Here is a 17,465-nt window from a genome sequence, read left to right on the forward strand (position 1 = left end):
AGTTTCCATTTATATGAAATGACCAAAATGGGCAAAATCACAGAGACAAAATAATTTGGTGGTTGCAAAGGAGTGGAGACAGGGAAGTTTGAGAGGTGATGTCTAAAGGGAGCAGGGTTTGTTTTTAGAATAATAAAATGTTCAAATTGATTGTGGTGGTGGTTGAACAGCTCTGTATCTGGTAAAAAGCATTTACTTGTGCACAAAGGGAATTAGTGTCATTTCTATAAATTACACTTCATACAGTTGTGTAATGTATATGCAGTCGCTTGCATATTTCTCAAGATTTGGATCTACATTGTCAAATTGCCCTCCAGAAAGAAAACTTTATTACTCTTAGCAATAACCATTTACATTGCTACTATTGAGACAGAAATTTGTCATGAATAACATTTGACACTCAGCTATAACTTTCACATCAGTCACGAAGAGTCTGTTGATTATGACTGTGATTTTTAAAGGAGATTTTATTACATTTCTGCTTCCCTCTACTACACATGGGAAAGTATGGCAAATCATCCAGAGAAAACACAGGAACAAAATTCAGGGTGAAGAAAAAAGAAAGGAAAATTCAGTGTAAGTTCAATTTTCCAGAGTTTCCAGGAGTTTTGAGTTGCATAATGAGCCCATCAGAATAAGGCTGAGTAGCTTCACTCATCATAAGAGATACAAGAGCAAGGAGCTCAGTGTCAATGTCAAACCCAAGGTAAAAATGAAACAGAGTATAAATATTCTAATATCATCTCTCCTCTTACAACAAAGATCACCCAGGTGACCAGGCAGGTTGAGAGTCAACTAGGTCTGTTGGCTCCAGTTCTGGTCTGGACACAACTCTGATACAGAGTCAAAACTACCTTTCCAGATGAATACTCCTTTGAGGAGTTTGGGTGAATTTGACTTTTAACCTTCATATTTAAGGACACCCCTCCTGATTTTGCTGTTCCATTTCTTTTCTCTCATGCAGGTTGGACTCAGAGTCCCAAAGTAACTCAGGCTGCTGCAGAGGCTGGTATGTATACCCACAGCACAGCTCACAAGTCACTTCTCTTTCTCTGCTGGTTCTTTTGAACCAGGTACCCACTTTGCATGCAGGTCCTCTTTAGCTTCTGGGGTTGCTCATAGAAGAATTCTGACAAGAGGATGCATAGCTGATTCCTTTATAAGTTTTCTAATATAAGTGGATTTTTCTTTCTTGAAAGAGACTTGATTATTTCAGTAGGAGTACAACAAGAAAGCATGGAGTTTCAAAGACTTTCTTTGAAACTAAACATAACATTTACTTATTTTTTACAGCATCCTTGCCCAGGAAAGAAACACTTTGTTGTGAAGTCAACAGTTAAGACAACCAAAGAATTCACATTTGTAGATGAAGGCAAGCTGGTGAGAGCTGGGCAGGCTTTCACTGCATGTTGGAGGTTGGTAGGTTGAGTCTTGAACAAACATTCAGAAATGCTGAGAGCTTGTTTGAAGCAATCTCAGTTCTTCCTTATGACTGGGTATGCAGTGAAATATCAAAGTGTGAGGTCATGTCTTTAGGCTCTGGTGAGGCTTTCCTTTCTCTGGTTGGTATTTTAATCAATTTAGATTGTCTCATTATTAACAATATCACAATCCTTACCCTCTTTGGACTGGGATTTGGTCTGTCTGTTTCTCTTTCTCAATATTTGCGGATTAAACCCAGGGATCCTACCTCTTAGCTACTTCCTCAGTGCTTTTTTATTATTTTGAGACAAGGTCTCACCAAGTTGTTTCGGTTGGCCTTGAACGGGTGTTCCTCCTGAATCAATCTCTTGAGTTGCTGGAAGTAATGGCATGGTCCACCACACCTGGCATTCTTCTGTTTTTTTTTTTTTTTTTTTTTTTTTGCTTGTCTTCCTCTACCTCCTTCCTTCACATGGTCCTCCCTGTTCTGCCTTCCCATATTCCCAAATTTGTTAGTCTAGTATTTATTTTTTTCAAGATTTTATTAGTGTTCACATTTCATAGATTAACATATGTATATGTATGTATGTCAAGGATTGTGAAGAATCTGAGATTTTGCCCTGGTTTCAGACTGGTAAGTTGTAACTGTTTCATGGATGCTGGTAGAAAATAGGAGACTCCTGGATCAAAGACAAAGGATAGCTTATTCCTCACAGTAACGGTAATAGCTAGGATATAGCATTTGCTCTATTACTTGACCCCAGTTCCCAGACAAGGTGATACAGAGAGGACCAAATGACCCCTACACATGCAGTTGGTTACATGACAGCAAACTTAAGTTTAGGGAACCTGATCTAATAATGAACTTTGAACCTTCCTGATTTTTGCCTTTGCAGGAAAATACTCTCTTTATTAGTCTGGACATTAAGCCAACTTGCCCTCTGCTTTGAAAGGAGATACCACCTGTCTCCCAATACTGTTCACTAGACAAATATCCTTGAAAAGATAGTTCAGAACAAAGGCAGCTAGTGTCTCAGTTTTGTAAATTTCAGAAATTCCAGTGACTCAGGGAGATAGTATCCCAATAATACAAACATACACATATTCACTCATTCCACAAATATTTTTTGTCTGCCTGCTACCTGCCCAGCACTATTATAGGCATAAAATGTCTTTCCTTTCACAGAGCTTGAGTTCTAAAAAGTAGACAGAAATAGACAAAAAAATTGAAATGAAAATAATAGCATATTAGTAATTGGGAAGATGACAAGTACCACTGACAAGACATAGCAGTGGAAGATAGGGGACCTTATATGCATTTGCACATGAGATTTATGCTCATTGCTTTAAAACAGTGGGGTCCTTCAGTGACCACTGATTTTTACAACTGCTTCCTATGTGCCAGGCATTCCTCTTAAGTTCTTTGTGTCCTGTCACAGTTACTCTCATCACGTTTTTTTTTTTTTGGGGGGGGAGGAGGCAGCATTTCACAGATGAAAAAACAGAGTCTGAGAGATTAACTTTTTCAAGATTACATAACTGAGAAGAGGTGGTAGAACCTGGATTGAATCCCAATGATCCAGAAGCTTCTAAGTCCATGCTCTTAACCTAATGTACCAACTTCCCTCTGAATTATACATATTTTTATATTCCTTATTATTTTCACTCCACAATACTTTACCTGGTATAGCTCTATTCATTTTAAATGGTGAACAATGTCACATGTCATTAGCACATTATAATTTATTAATCAGTCTAGTATTGATGAACTCTCAATTTGTTTTTGTTTCTTTCCCCAAACAGTGCTACAAAAAAAACCTCTTTTTATATTCTATTCACAGTACTTTGATTCAGTGGCTTAGATATTCAGTAGGAGGATTGCTGATTCAAAGTCATATATGTTAATTTTGATAGATGGAAGATCATTTTTTGAATTATATTACTCTTAATACTATCTGTATTTATTCATTCCTGTCACCAGTGATGAATATACACATTTCTGTCAGCAGTCAATACACCTGCTCTTTTAGATGTGCCCATCTCTTAGATATAAAGTGATAATCTCATTGTTCCTGTAACTTCATTTCCCTGAGTATGTACACATGTGGAAATTTAAAAATAGTTTTGCTAGTCATTCAGAGTAGTTCTCTGATTGTTTCTTTCAAGTCCTTTGCCCATCTTTCTATTGCATTTTTATCCTGTTAATCATCAGTGTCTCTGAGATCTTTGTATGCTATAGATACCCACTGTTTTCTGAATCTTTCCCCCCATAAAACTATTATTTGTCTCTTTATCCACTGTGGCATATATATACAATGGAATATTACTCCGCAATGAAGAATGATAAAATTATGGCATTTACAGGCAAATGGATGAATTGGAGAATATCATGCTAAGTGAGATAAGCCAATCTCAAAAAACTAAAGGACGAATGATCTCGCTGATAAGTGGATGAGGACATATAATGGGGGGTGGGAGGGTTAGCATTAGGTTTAGGGTTAGGTTTAGGGTTAGGGATAAGGAGAGCGGTAAGAATGAAGGAAAGAAAGACTGTATAGAAGGAAAAGAGGGGTGGGAGGGGTGGGGGGGAAGGAAAAAAAATAATCAAACATCATTGCCCTATGTAAACGTATGTTTACCCAAATGGTATGCCTTGACTCTATGTACAAATAGAGAAACAACATGTATCCCATTTGTATACAATAATAAAAAACTATTATTTGTCTATTAATTTTGCTCAGGGCATATTTACCATATAAATTTTTAAGTCCCAAAGTGATAAATAAATTTATCTTTTCCTGTTAGTCTCTAGGTTTTGTTCTTGGTAATAAAGACTTGCTTGGTGATTTTGCTTAGACTCTTCAAAAAATCTCTTAGATTTTCTTGGAGACCTATTAGGATTTTTAGTCTTATTTTTACATGTTTTATAAATTTTTAACATGAACTCTACCCATCCAACTGGAACCAGAATGATCATCTTTCCAGCAGCAGACCTGGCATATCATGCTCCTTGTGAATGTCCTCAGTGGCTCCACATCACCTCTAGGATAAACTCCAAGAACACAGGAGACCCTGTAAGGTCTGGCTCCTGCCTGTGTCTGAAGTCTCAGTTCCCTCTCTGTGTGAGTCTCCTTATAGTCTTCACACTAGTCATCTCATACTAATTATAGTCCCCTGAATGATCCACAATTTAATTAATGAACAGAATGTGGATGGAAACAGCTTGTCTTCTCCACCATAGCCAGGCTGCAAGGATTTGCTTGATTTCTATTCTGAATTAATTAGGTACCTTTTTCTAAAGCTCCCTGGCAACCCCCGCGACACACCCAGATTTGAAAAGCAGGTGTTGTCTTTGTGTCTGAATTTCCATGGTGCTTTAGGATACTGGCCTAGTTTTCCTGTAATGATTCTCTGGTGTCATTTAACCCTCAGACATCAGAGGCCCTGTCTTCATGGATCTTTGTAGCAGGTATTCTAAAATTTATAGACAGGAACTGTTATTCAGGTATGGTGAGACCTGAAGATGCAGAGGTGATTTTCATGGAGGAAGACCTGTACTCATAGGTCTCTAGAAACAGGAACTGCTGCACCAAGGCAGGGCCATAGGTAGAAGCACCATGCTTAGTCAGGAGGCAGGAGAGGCAGGGGACAGCATGGCTCAGAGTATTTATTAGGGTTTCCATGGAAAGAGTGGGTGTGACTGGGTGGGTCTGCCGAGTAAGCTTAGGCCAGGAGAGTTTGAGTGATTCTGGGCTGTACAGTTGTTACAGTTGTCCAGTTCCTGGCTTTGAGTTATTTAGGGTATGCAGAGTGTTGTGAGCATTTGATAGAGGAGATGGTTGGGGTGTGGGCCCAGGATTGTTTGGGTTTGTGTGCAGAAGGTGTGCTAGCAGGGCAGTCATCTGCCCTCTCTAGGAATGACAGGAACAGCCCCTCCAGGATCAAAGCACCAGCTTCCTGAGCTTCAGGAACACAGAAACTGGTTGTTGACTATGACACTGTAGGAGCTAGATTCTGGGTCTCATTGCCTCAGGGAGGTTACCTAGGTGTGTGTCTGTCCCTACATCCAACTCTGGCCTTCGGGGCATATCTTTTTCAGCAGATGTATAGAATGGTTTTTTCTCTAGGTAAGATGGTAATTACCTGTTATGTTTCTTCTCTCAAATAAAAGGAAGTACGAAGTAGTATGTATTACTGCATGTAGGTGACTCAGAGCTGATGCCCCTTGTATCTGCAGAGGGGTGAAATTATTTCTCCAAGGTGGTAAATACAGTATGTATTCTGGGAAGGGCCATTGTCTTCTGCTTCATATAATAATAACGTGTGCTTTCCTGTTTTCCTGAAAGAGGAGAGGCATGCAGGTTTAGTGAAGGTCTTTAGCCCAGAGCGAGCCAGCTGCCACAGCCAGCCTCCTCCTCTAGAAAATGAGGAGATAATGAAGTGAGACGATTTCTGAGGGTTCAGAGAACCTCTCAGATTGTTTCTCTTCATGGACTCTAAAGCATGGCTAGACCAGAAAAAAACGGCAAAAGGTTAATCTAGGAAAAGGCACTGGGTCCTGGGTGTTGGCAATTGCCACCCCCACACATTCCCGTTACATTTCTAGAGGGCAGTTTAGATAATTCAGGACATATTCTGGGTGTCTTGATTTTAAGTGACTCTCATGAGTCATATGAAAACCTTTGGTCCCTTAGGCAACTAATTAAGACACTCCCTGCCTCAAACTACTTTTCCATATGTTTTGCCTTTGTAGGAAAAAAATAATGAAGAATTATACTATGTAACAGAATTTTTTTTGGCTCCCATTTTCCAGTTGACATCCCCAAACACAATTATTAACTATAAATATGGAGAACATGTTAGATTTTTAAAAACTGTGAACTGGAAAAATTTGAGGCAACTGTTTTATATCTTTCCTTTTATGACAAATCTTTCATGAACCTCTGCCACTCAATGTTCTGTGTTTGGTTTTTAGTGTCATTTCCTATGTCACCTGCCTGGCCAACATACTTTTAACAGTGCGTCCATGACTTCTTCCAACTTCCTGTCTTGTGTTCTTAGAATTTTCTTTTGGTCCTCTTTCCTCACATACAATTCTTCATCCATTTTAAAATCTTTTGTTTTATAAGTTTCTGTTTATTTGCATGCTGGGATCAAACCCAGGGCTTTGTGCATGGTAAGCAAGTGCTGTACCATGGAGCTATACTCTGGACACTACAGCTTATCTTTTTTCAAAACTCTTGAATATTTTATAGTCAAGATTTTCTCTCTCTCTCTCTGTCTGTCTGAAGATACATATATACAATCTTTTTTCCTATATCTTCCTATTTTGCTTTCCTCCCATCTCATGCCTTGAGAGAAGGAATGTGTGGTATTTCTTCTCAGAGCTTTGTAGAGTTCAATCCATAGCAGTGCTTAATACATACTAGTTTATTACATTTTATTTTTTAGTGGTATATATTTTCTTTTTAATTGGTCATAAAATTCAACTTGGTTTCATAAACATTTTTTCCAAGTTGTCCCCTCTGCTGAGAGCTGTGGATGAGAGATAAAGAAGTCATGGTTTCTCTTCTCATGCATTTACAATGTAGTAGGGGTGGGGTAAGGATTGGAGCTGTTAAAGACTTGCACATAATTAATTCCTGCAGATTCTAGAGCAAGCATACTTAAGGGGGCAATGCTGTATATTGTGCAAGTGACAGCAGGGACTCCTGGGAAATTGGTAACTGGGCAGAGACAGCAATACTAAAATAGTTTCTTAAACTCTTGTCAGCTTGTCTTTTGGGCCCATCAAACTATGCCTCATAATCTTGATGGAATATTGTTGGAACATTACACTTCATCCATAATCTTAATTTAAGGCATAAGGAACTTATTGCAATAAAACAATGTTTGTCAGGTGTCTTCTAATTTTAACCTTTTAAATTCAAAAAATTTAAGAACAAATAAACAAGAACAAATCAACATGACATCAAAAATGGTCACAGTGTCTCAAGGGAAGCAGATTTTCAATTATTTTAAAAATAGTATTGGGCAAGAACTCCCCTGAAGGAGTTAATTTTATTTGAAATGCTATGCAGCTAGAGTTACAAGCTTCTGTTGAACTAAGGTGTAAACTCAATAAGTCCTCTGTGCCCATGAGTACCCAACTTTTGTGAAAAAGCATTAAGCGATGAGTTGATAAATAATTTTTGGAAAATGTCAGAGTATGTCAACAGTGCAGCATCAATTCAGCTTAAAGTCCTCTCTCCTGTGTTTATAATTTAATGGAATGGTAACTGAGGGTCACAAGCAACTTTTTGAATCAGCAACAGAGACCAAGTTTTATTTAATTTATTTTGGAGTTCTGTGTTTTATTGGTATCTAACAACTATGAGTGTGAAAGCCTTAGGCAGCCAGGCAGCATCTGGATGCCTTTATTGAGAGAGGCAGGATTGGAAATCAGGGACTTTTGACTGTCTTCCTGGTGTGCTACCTGGGTGACCTGGTAAAGCCACACAGTAAATAACTTTGGCCTGTATTGATATAGTGAAGGGATTGAGGTGACAGTCTTTTTCTGTATATTTTGTCTTTATAATTTGTATGATCAACTCTTCCAAAAGTATTTCAACGGTGTTGTTGATCTGTACAAAACATGGCAAATGAAATGCCTACAAGTCAGAAACAGCTTCGAGTTTGAGATCACTAATAAGATGATACATTCACTTGCAAGTCACACTGAAGTAGGCTGTACATTGAAACATCTACAGAGCCTGGGAAAGTGCTCCTGATTTCTGTGCTGCATAAAAATCTGCAAAACTTAGTGGTTCATGACATCAGCCATTGTATTATTTGGTTTGTGGGACAGAAGTTTGGGCACATGTGGAAGTGATTCTTTTGGCCAGTGACGTTGATGGAGGTTGCTCATTGGTATTCAGCTGCCAGACAGGCTTATCAGGATGGTCCAGTCCAGTTTCACTCAATGCTGGGCTTGGTGGGCAGGGGAGACTGAAGCTGGGCTTGCTGCCATTGTTCACTGCTTTCCTGCATGTGGCCTTGCAGCATAGACACATCGGGGTGGCTGGACTTCTTACATGGTCATACAGGACCTTGAGAGAGTGTTCCAGGACACCTGCATTGATGTGACTTCTTATAACCTGGCCTTGCAGTCCCAGAACATCACTTCTAGAGTACTCTATGGGTGATATAAATTGCTAAGGCCCAGATACAAAGGGCTTCTTTGAAAGAGGAGAAAGAATATGTGATCATTTATTGTTTATTTTTACAATTCTTTTTTGTGGTGCTGGGGATCAAACCCGGAGCATTATATATGCCAGGCAAGGACTGTGGCCACTGAGCTAGTCCATGACCCCAGTCCATGACCATTAAAATTTTTTTATTTAATTTTTTCTGTGGTAAAATGCATACAATTAATGTTCTTAGCTCTTTAATTCATACCATTGTTCCCCTATCACCACATCCAGCTCCAAAACACTTTTTATTCTGAAAAATTGAACACTCTGTCCCTACAAAGCAGTAAATCCCCATTGATTGCTTTAGGAATGGGTGGAATCACACAAAATTTGTCTTTCTGTGTCTGATATATTTCACTTAACATAATGGCTTCAGACATAAACCATGAAACATCTAACAGGATTTCCTTTCATTTTTTAAGGGTGAATATTACATTTTATCATATACCATATTTTGTTTATTCATTCATCTGGTGAGAAACACTTGGGTTGTTTTCACCCTGTTATGAGTAATGCTGCTCTAAACATGGGTGTGCAGATTTTTGTCATTTTTAATCCATTTAAAATTAGTGGACTAAGATGGGGATAAAAAAATTCCTAGTGAAAACACTACTAGTCTCAGCCTCAAAGTCAATGGGGCCATTGGGATGGGGGACCCTGGGGTGAGTGAGGAAGGTGGGATATTGGATATGGGGCTGGCCTACATGGGCAGCACCATCACTACTGGCAGATTATGGTGCTATGGGATGACAGCCAAAGTTTCCCCACTGTCTATTCCAATTGAAATAGACATTCTAGATTTTTATTTAAATTTCCCAATTTTTAGATGTTGTTCTCTAAATGTGAAAAAATTTAAAAGACGACAAGTCAAGTAAATGTCTACCAGGTATATAGTTTGAGATCTCTTCTTACTAAACACATTGATCAATAAAGATATGTAAATGACTGATAGCAGGCCTTATCTGTTCCAAAAGTAGAGATGAGGGTTGGCAAACTTTTTCTTAAGGGAACAGATACTATTTTAGGTCTTGTAGGATCCATGGTCCTCTGTTACAACAATGTGGCTGCTCAAATACTTGGCATTGTAGCCCCAAAGTAGCCAGATATAATATGTAAATGAATGGATGTGGTTGTGTCCCAATAAAGCTTTATTTACAAAAGCATGTATACCACCATCCATAGTCTGCCTACTCCTGGTGTGGGTAAATTAGAGAGGAGGGCATCTGAAGAAAGTATCCCACTATAATGAAAATAAATACAAAGGATTGGCGGATGATGGGGGTATTGATTAATTAAATCTAATGCATTCAGAAAATCTAATGCAACTATTTAGAAAACAATGAGTTAGATCTTTTAGTTCAGCAACAGATGGCATTTTTAAAAATGCAGCCCTTTGACATGCCCACTTCTCCCATTAAGATAGGATATATTCTCCTTGCCATTGAAATTTTTTTTTTTTTGTGACTGTCTTGACCAACAGTCTGACAGAAGTTATCTTCTGTGATTTTTGAGGCTGGGGCATACAATAATGAGGGTACAGAGTCCACCCTTGGGGAATACTGCCATGTGATCAGTGAAGCCTCTAGCTACTACATGATCATTCTGAGGGAGCCTCTGATCTGAGCGCCCATACTTAACTCATTAGGAAGGATCACATGGAGGGGTCCTGGGATAACATATAATAGATGCCAGCCATCACAGTTTCATAACCCCAGTCACCATTTGACCGCACATGAGCCAGGGCCCAGCCTACTCCTTCTGATATCTGTGACCCACAAAAACCATGTGAGAAAATACTGATTGTTATTGTTTTAAGCCACCATTTTAGAGCAGTTTGTTAGGCATAATGAGATAACTGGAACATAGGTGAAGAAAGATGAACAAACTCCTATACCATCAGGTGAAATTAAACAAATGAGTACATTATATGTATAAAATATACCCCACACTGTTAAATACTGCCTCTGGGGAGTGAAATGTGAATCCAGGGTGGGAGGGAGATTCATACTTTTTCATTTCACATTCAGTGTAATTTGAAGTTTTTACCATGTGCATGGTGACTTGGTATTTTTAAAGAACTAGGGTAAATTTTAAATAAAGTGGAGAATGATAAAACTAAATTTTCTTAGTTCATAGAATTTTTTTAAATCACTGATTCCCAGTTACTTTGCATCTATAGAAACCAGAACTATGTGCAGTACATTTTTAGACTCTTTACAATTCACGGGGTGCAGCCAGTGATCATTTTTTAATACACCAGCTCAGATTTAGAGATAAAGAATATATTAATCATGAATAATTAGAAAGAAAATTTATTTCCAAAAATAACACAAATCGAAGTCAACACTTCATCTCGGTTTATGGTTTTAATTCACCTTAGGGTTCTTTTTTTGAAAGATGATCAGATAAAAGTTTTAATTTTAAAAACCCAACAGATTGTTAAACTGTGAAGGTCATTATCATTGTCATCCCCAGCCTAATACCTATCATCTTTACTGAAATGCAGGGAGTGTTTTTAATGACATAATTTAATAGAAACATTTGGTTAAACTTAATGGAATTTCTTTTTAATCCAAATCACTTCTGGGTAGAGAGACAGATTATCCTAAAGAGACTAAATTGTCATAAAAGAATGTACAATCCAATTATTTCTGAATTCAGAAGTTGTTTCCTAAATCTCAAGGTTTTGATACACACTTTGACTTTGTTTTAGTTCTGAGGATCTCAGAAGTAAATGTGATTCTAGTGACATATTCAAGTCTTCTCAATTTATATTTTAAAACATTCAGATAAGGTCACCTTGTTAAGTAACTGTAAAACAGTGTTTGCAAACTCGAGAATACAACAGGATCTCTTGGCAGCATCCTCTGGGTTCTGATTCTGTGGCTTGGGATGGAATCTGAAAATTATCTTTCTATCACATTTCTGGATATGCTGCTGCTGGTCTGGGTGCCACACTTTGAGAACCATTGTTTTGAACTCACTCCTTATCATTCCAAAACTGGAGAGTTTCTTTTCCAGTTTTAGATAAAATTATTTCAAACAGGCTTAGTTTTTTGTTTTTGCTTTTTGTTTTTGTTTTTTAAAATTGATCTTTTCTTAAATATTCTCTATATGTTTATCTTCTCTAACTTTCTAAGACACACAAGTACCCCCAACATTTTCCCTAAGCTGCTCCAATTTTGTCTGTGCATTCTCTAAGACTGGAAGTTCTTCTGTAAACCATCACAGACACGAATGTTCCTAACACTTGCATGGAGTGCTCACCACTGCTCTGTTCTTGCTGGTGATCTTGGCTCTGATCCTAGCAGTTAACCCTCCTGGCCATGTTTGAGTATCTTCCCAGGTAGTTTTATGTGTATACCCCACTTCTCTAATGCATTGTAGAAAACATCTCTTGAGCTCTTTGTCATTTGCTGTGCTGACCATGGTTTTACTCAAAGGTTTCAAGTAACTTGTTTTTAATTGAATAACCTGTGGTGACCCTTCAGAATAGGGTTGGGATGGCCCTTCCTATCACAGGGACAATTTGCCTTGGCATCAACAGGTCATAATCTTGTATGTATTTTGGAAATGAGCCTAGGGCTGTAAATAAAGCAGCTGAGGATTGAATTGCCCAGATGTTGCCCAGTAGCAGAGAGTACAACCCCAACAGAGTAAGCTGACTCTATTCAACAGTTATTGAGGACCTGCTGTGGGTCACAGTCTGGGCTGGGATTTGAGCACACAAATGTGAGTAGGCCTGCCATCACAGAGCGCCCAGGCAACCTCACATAATGGTGGCAGATGTGTGCCTTGGAGTGGGTGGGATTGGGTTCAAGTCCCATTGCCATTATTTGTTGGTCTGGACAAATATGGTCCCTCACTAAGCTTGACTTATTTTGTCATAAAAGCAAGAGTAAAGTACCTCCTTCACATGTTTTTTTTTCAACAGAAAACCAAGCCCTTGGTGACAGAATTCTCTGTGAAGTCCACCATTATTTCTCCTTATGCCTTCACTACAGTTCCTGCAGGATGATGAACAGGGCTTCTGAGGACCAGGATGCTGAGTTCCAGATGCAGATTCTAGCTGCAGTTTTCATCTCAACTTCACCTTGTAGGTGACACACTGGCCAGAGATAGAGATGTCTGTGTGGGTGGTTCAGGTGACCTGATGTAATGTGGACCTCCCATCAGCTCAGGCTCACCTGGGAGGAGTTGCATCCCAACAGATGGCATGTGGATTAGAAGGTCAGCCCCCTTTCTTCTTTCCTTCCTTGCTTCCTTCCTGCCTGCCTTCCTCCTGTCCATTTTCCTTTCCTTTCCTCTCTGCTTCCCTCCTTCATTTTCTTCCTCCTCCTCTTTCTTTTCTTCCCTTCTTTCCTCCTGGTCCACTCTGAACCAGGCTTTGTGGGCCAGGTGATTGATATCTTTCTATGAAAATGACCATGTTGCTCTGTGCCAGACATTGCAGCAGGAAGAAACAGTCCACTAACAAGTAAATAGCAAATGAGATCATTTTGGGTAGTAGTGAATGTTGTAGAATAAAGATGGCAAACAGGATCCAGAGATACTTTCTTAGGAAGGGAAATCAAGGAGGTAGGGTGAGAGAGGTCATGGTTAGGTTGAGACCCCAGCATGAAATCTCTGATATATTAGCTGAGGTTTTTTTCTGACCCAAGAGGTAAAGATAGGCAAAACAGGGGAAGTGTTGGGTTATATTTTGGTCTGGTCAAGATTCAAGTTGGTGAATCTTCATGGAAGTTTGAGCAGACATGATTTTCTCCTGGAGAATCAGAGGCACCCTGGATTGGGTCAGACCATTTGGACCTGTTAAAAATTTCTCTAGATTGAAATGAATGATTTAAGGCTGGTGCCCTAGTCTGGAATGCATTCAATCTGCATTTCCCAGAGGCAAATAAAAATATTTTCTAGGGTTGTCATGGTTCTGAGGACAATGTTTGAGTCTGTCTTGGAACTGCAAGCTGGTAACACAACTGTCTCTCATGTTTCAGGCTTATTGGAGAACAAGGTGTATCAGAGAAAGTACAGAGAAAGAGAAGAAGAACAGTGTTAGGGTAAAAGAGAAAAGGAATAAGATCACCAAACAAAATGAGTAAGTATTGTTTAAGTAGGAATTTAAAATCCTGATCTGCAAAGTATCACATTTTCTACCCCTTGGCCTATTTCTTTTCCATCCTCCAAATATTTTTTTTGTCAAAGTAATAAATATATATGATTAACAATATGGTAGATAAACATTGGTAATAAAAAAGGTAACTTTACTACACCATTCCTTGGTTCTTACTTCATAGAAACATCTGCTTCTCATATTTCTGCACTGAGTTTTCTTGGTAGTTACCTCCTGACTCTAAATTGTACAATGTGTTGCTGTTTCTTGATTTGTTAATAAAAGTAAGACACTTATTTTCTGACTGTTGTGAAGAAAGGATTTAGCAAATTTACTTTCTCCTTGCATTCAAAAATTTTATATTATTATCTTATTTCTTTTTCCACTGATGAACTGTTTTAACTACCCTAAACTATCCCTCCTATCTTTGTGTGGGGATCGACTCCAGGACCTCATGCATCCCAGGGGAGCACAGAGCTCCACTCCCATTCTTGCCACTGCTTCTTAAATGATAATATTCCTTCTCTTACCCTTCAGTCTACCTCTCCTTATTCATTTCTTGGACTCATCTTTTGTCATGTAATCATTGACTTTTTACATTTTCAAGGTTATTAACATTTAAATTCTGGTCTATAATGATACTTGTATGTCTATAAACTTGAAAACCAAGTATTTATTGAAAATCAACTATTTATTGAAAATTAATAAATAGTCTTTGCCTTTTGATGACTATATATATAACATTAATAGAAGAACCACCTAGGATACACTAAAATTATATTTCCCCCTCACCAGCCAAGCAGGAAGGCCTCTGTTCCCTTTTCAGAGAAGTGATCCAAGTACCTACATAAAATGGTATAAACTTGTAAGCCTGATTTTTTCATTAAAAAAAGGACACAATTTTGAGAAAGCTAGTTCTTTAAAATGATAAACTGTCAGAAACTTTGTTGTCATCTTGATCTGGTCTAGAAGATCTGAGACACTTTGATACAGAAAGCAGATGAGGTCCAAAGCTTCAGATATGGCATTTCACACACAGAATTCCACATTTATCTTAAAAGTTACAGTTTCCAAGGACACAGAACCTTGGGTCTCCTTCGAGTCCAGGCTGACATTAATGGCTTCACAAGCATCCCTTCTTTGCTTGGCGCCTGTCCAACCACGGCTTCACTGATCTTTCACCTACACTCTGCCCTTCCCCGAATCCCATAATAACCCAATTTCTGCCTTTGTTTGGTGAGGTGCCTCACAGTGCCTCTCTCTTGCTGCAGCAAATTATTAAAACCTCACTTTGTGTTCTGCAGCTGTGTCCCAGGTTGTCTTTAACAAAATTGTTCAGAGTCATGCCATAGTTGACTTCAGCTGGATCATAACATAGAATTTTCTGTTTTTCCTGGAATTTCTAATCACCTTCCTCTTATGAGATAGAATTTAATTTTGTTTCTATTAATGTTGAGGAAAACCCATAATTCATTTGAAATGAGGACAAAATGAATAGCTATAACCAAGTTTATGGAAGCGATGACATCTATGTCACCCAGAAGCCTGGCCAACAGCAATTGGAACACATTGCTGATAGGGAGGCATTCAGATTTCAGAGCCATTAAAACATTCTGTGAAAACATGGCTTTCTCCAGATTCATGAAACATTGTTATTCCTTTGAAGCCTTTTTATAAAACATTTACCCTGGAATCACTTTTCATTTTCTTCTGGGTTGGTTTTGTAATTTCTTGTATTCCATATTTTACTCTTTCTTGGTTTTCACCTTTACTTTGCTGAAATATATTCTGAAGTGACTTCCTCAGAATGAGTGTGTGAGGGATAGATTTTCTGAGTCACTTATTATATTGTATAACATTATATGAAATTAAGGACACAATGATTTTCCTTTTGAATTCTGGGGTATTGCTTCAAGGTCTTATCACATCTGGTATCATTGCTGGTCTGTGATATGATCCAATATCATTTCTTTTACATTTTTTCTGTATCTGTACTCTGATGTTTTACCATAAAGAGTTTAGCTGTCAATCCTTTTTCCTTCATTCTACCCAGTACTCAGTGGAACTTTTCTATCTCCATAGATATGTCTCTTTTCAACACTTGGAAAGAGGAGTACAAGAAGCCTACCAGGTTATTCATTCATTCATACATGAATTAGAATTATTCCCCCTTTATTACATCCCCTTTCTCACTCTTATTCTGTTATGTTCTTCGGAACTCAAAGTCAGCAGTCCTCTGAGATTATGCCAAACAGATATTTGTTTCTTTCCTTTGCTGCAGTCCCTTCAGTATGTGCTGAGCTATATTGAAACACCCAAGTCTTCTGGAACCTTTTTGAAATGTGTTATCTACTCACCTTTCCACTCTTCATCCTTTGGTGGTCAGCCTGCCATCCTGAATCAGAGAACCCTCACTCAGAGTACTGAAAGGATTCGGAATAGTTTGTATTTTTTACAAGTTTTATAGTCCTTTATTTCACCCTCTTGGAGTGAATGACTCCACTTTATAACTGTGTGGCCTTAGTGAGGCAACAGAGAACAACCTGAGCAGTTTGTATTCTGTTACTCTTCCCACTTACAGCAGAGAACCCTGAAACTTAGAGAGGGAATTCCCTTGTCTAGTGAGCCATGGCAAGTGGAAAGTGGCTGAACTGGGCTCCCATGCAGTCTGTCTGACTCCAGATTCTGTGTCAGTCACCCCTAGTGTATACTAGTAATGGACAAGCAAGCTGGACATCACCCAAGCCTGCATAGGCCTGCAGATGGAGAGACCTGATCTGTGTCACCTTAGCAAGTCACTTACCCTCTCTGAACCCAACATCCTTGGGAGGCCAAAATAAGGTCCTTTCCAACTTTGAAATTCTGTTGGTTTTTGGGTTGCATGAGTTTTCAAGAAATTAGAAACCATCATACAACAGGTCACACAAACAAACAAATGAAGAAATATTCTGTACAATCCTTATATTGATGGTGTCCCATAGTATTTTGCAGAGCCAAATTTCAGGGGTCTTTTCTGAGTATCTTAGGTCAGTATTTTCAGCATTCAGTTGTCAGGGACAGGAAACCCTGTTAGCATGGCCTTTGGGTGCACAGTGCAGTTAAGCAGCATTTTATTGCACAGAGATAGGAAGGCAGACATCAGCTAAGCCTTTCAGGACTTCCTGTCTTCAACAGAGACATGGTAGAAGAAAGTGGAATTATCTAGCCTTCTGCTCATGACTCCTGTTGCTCCTAATGGCCCTGTTTTCAGAGTGTGTTAAGCAGGTGCAAACCACACTCCATGATGAATACTGTTCATCTATTGTTTTGCTCAAAAGTCAGCCCTCTGCCATATATGACGATGGTCCCTATTCTACACATGGGGCAGCCAAACTCTCCCAGTGAGTGGGCAACACAGGATCCAGCCAAGCTGTCAGTTGTGATCCTCTGCTGGTCTCTATCCAAACCTAAGTGTCCGTTCCTCTTCTAGTAAATACTATGAAAATGAGAAGGAAGCTCTTCTGGTGGACCCCATGGATGGCCCCATCCTTGCATCCTTGTTGGGTATGTGGTCTGGTGGTCTGAGTTCCATCTGGTCCTGGGTCTCAGGGATACCTCCTGAGGACCCCTTGACCCCTATCCAGCCTCCTCCATCAAAATTGTTCACTGCCTCTTGCTCCCAAGGCCTCATTTTGGTCTCTTGGATTCAGGAGTCATTGGAC

General features: G+C 38.9%; 1 pseudogene; it reads left to right on the forward strand.

The window, feature by feature from the left end:
* LOC124973669 (small G protein signaling modulator 1-like) overlaps window positions 1-17,465 on the forward strand; it is a 32,994-nt pseudogene that overhangs the window by 12,753 nt on the left and 2,776 nt on the right.

The sequence above is a fragment of the Sciurus carolinensis genome, unplaced genomic scaffold (assembly GCF_902686445.1).
Source record: "Sciurus carolinensis unplaced genomic scaffold, mSciCar1.2, whole genome shotgun sequence".
NCBI lineage: Eukaryota > Metazoa > Chordata > Mammalia > Rodentia > Sciuridae > Sciurus > Sciurus carolinensis.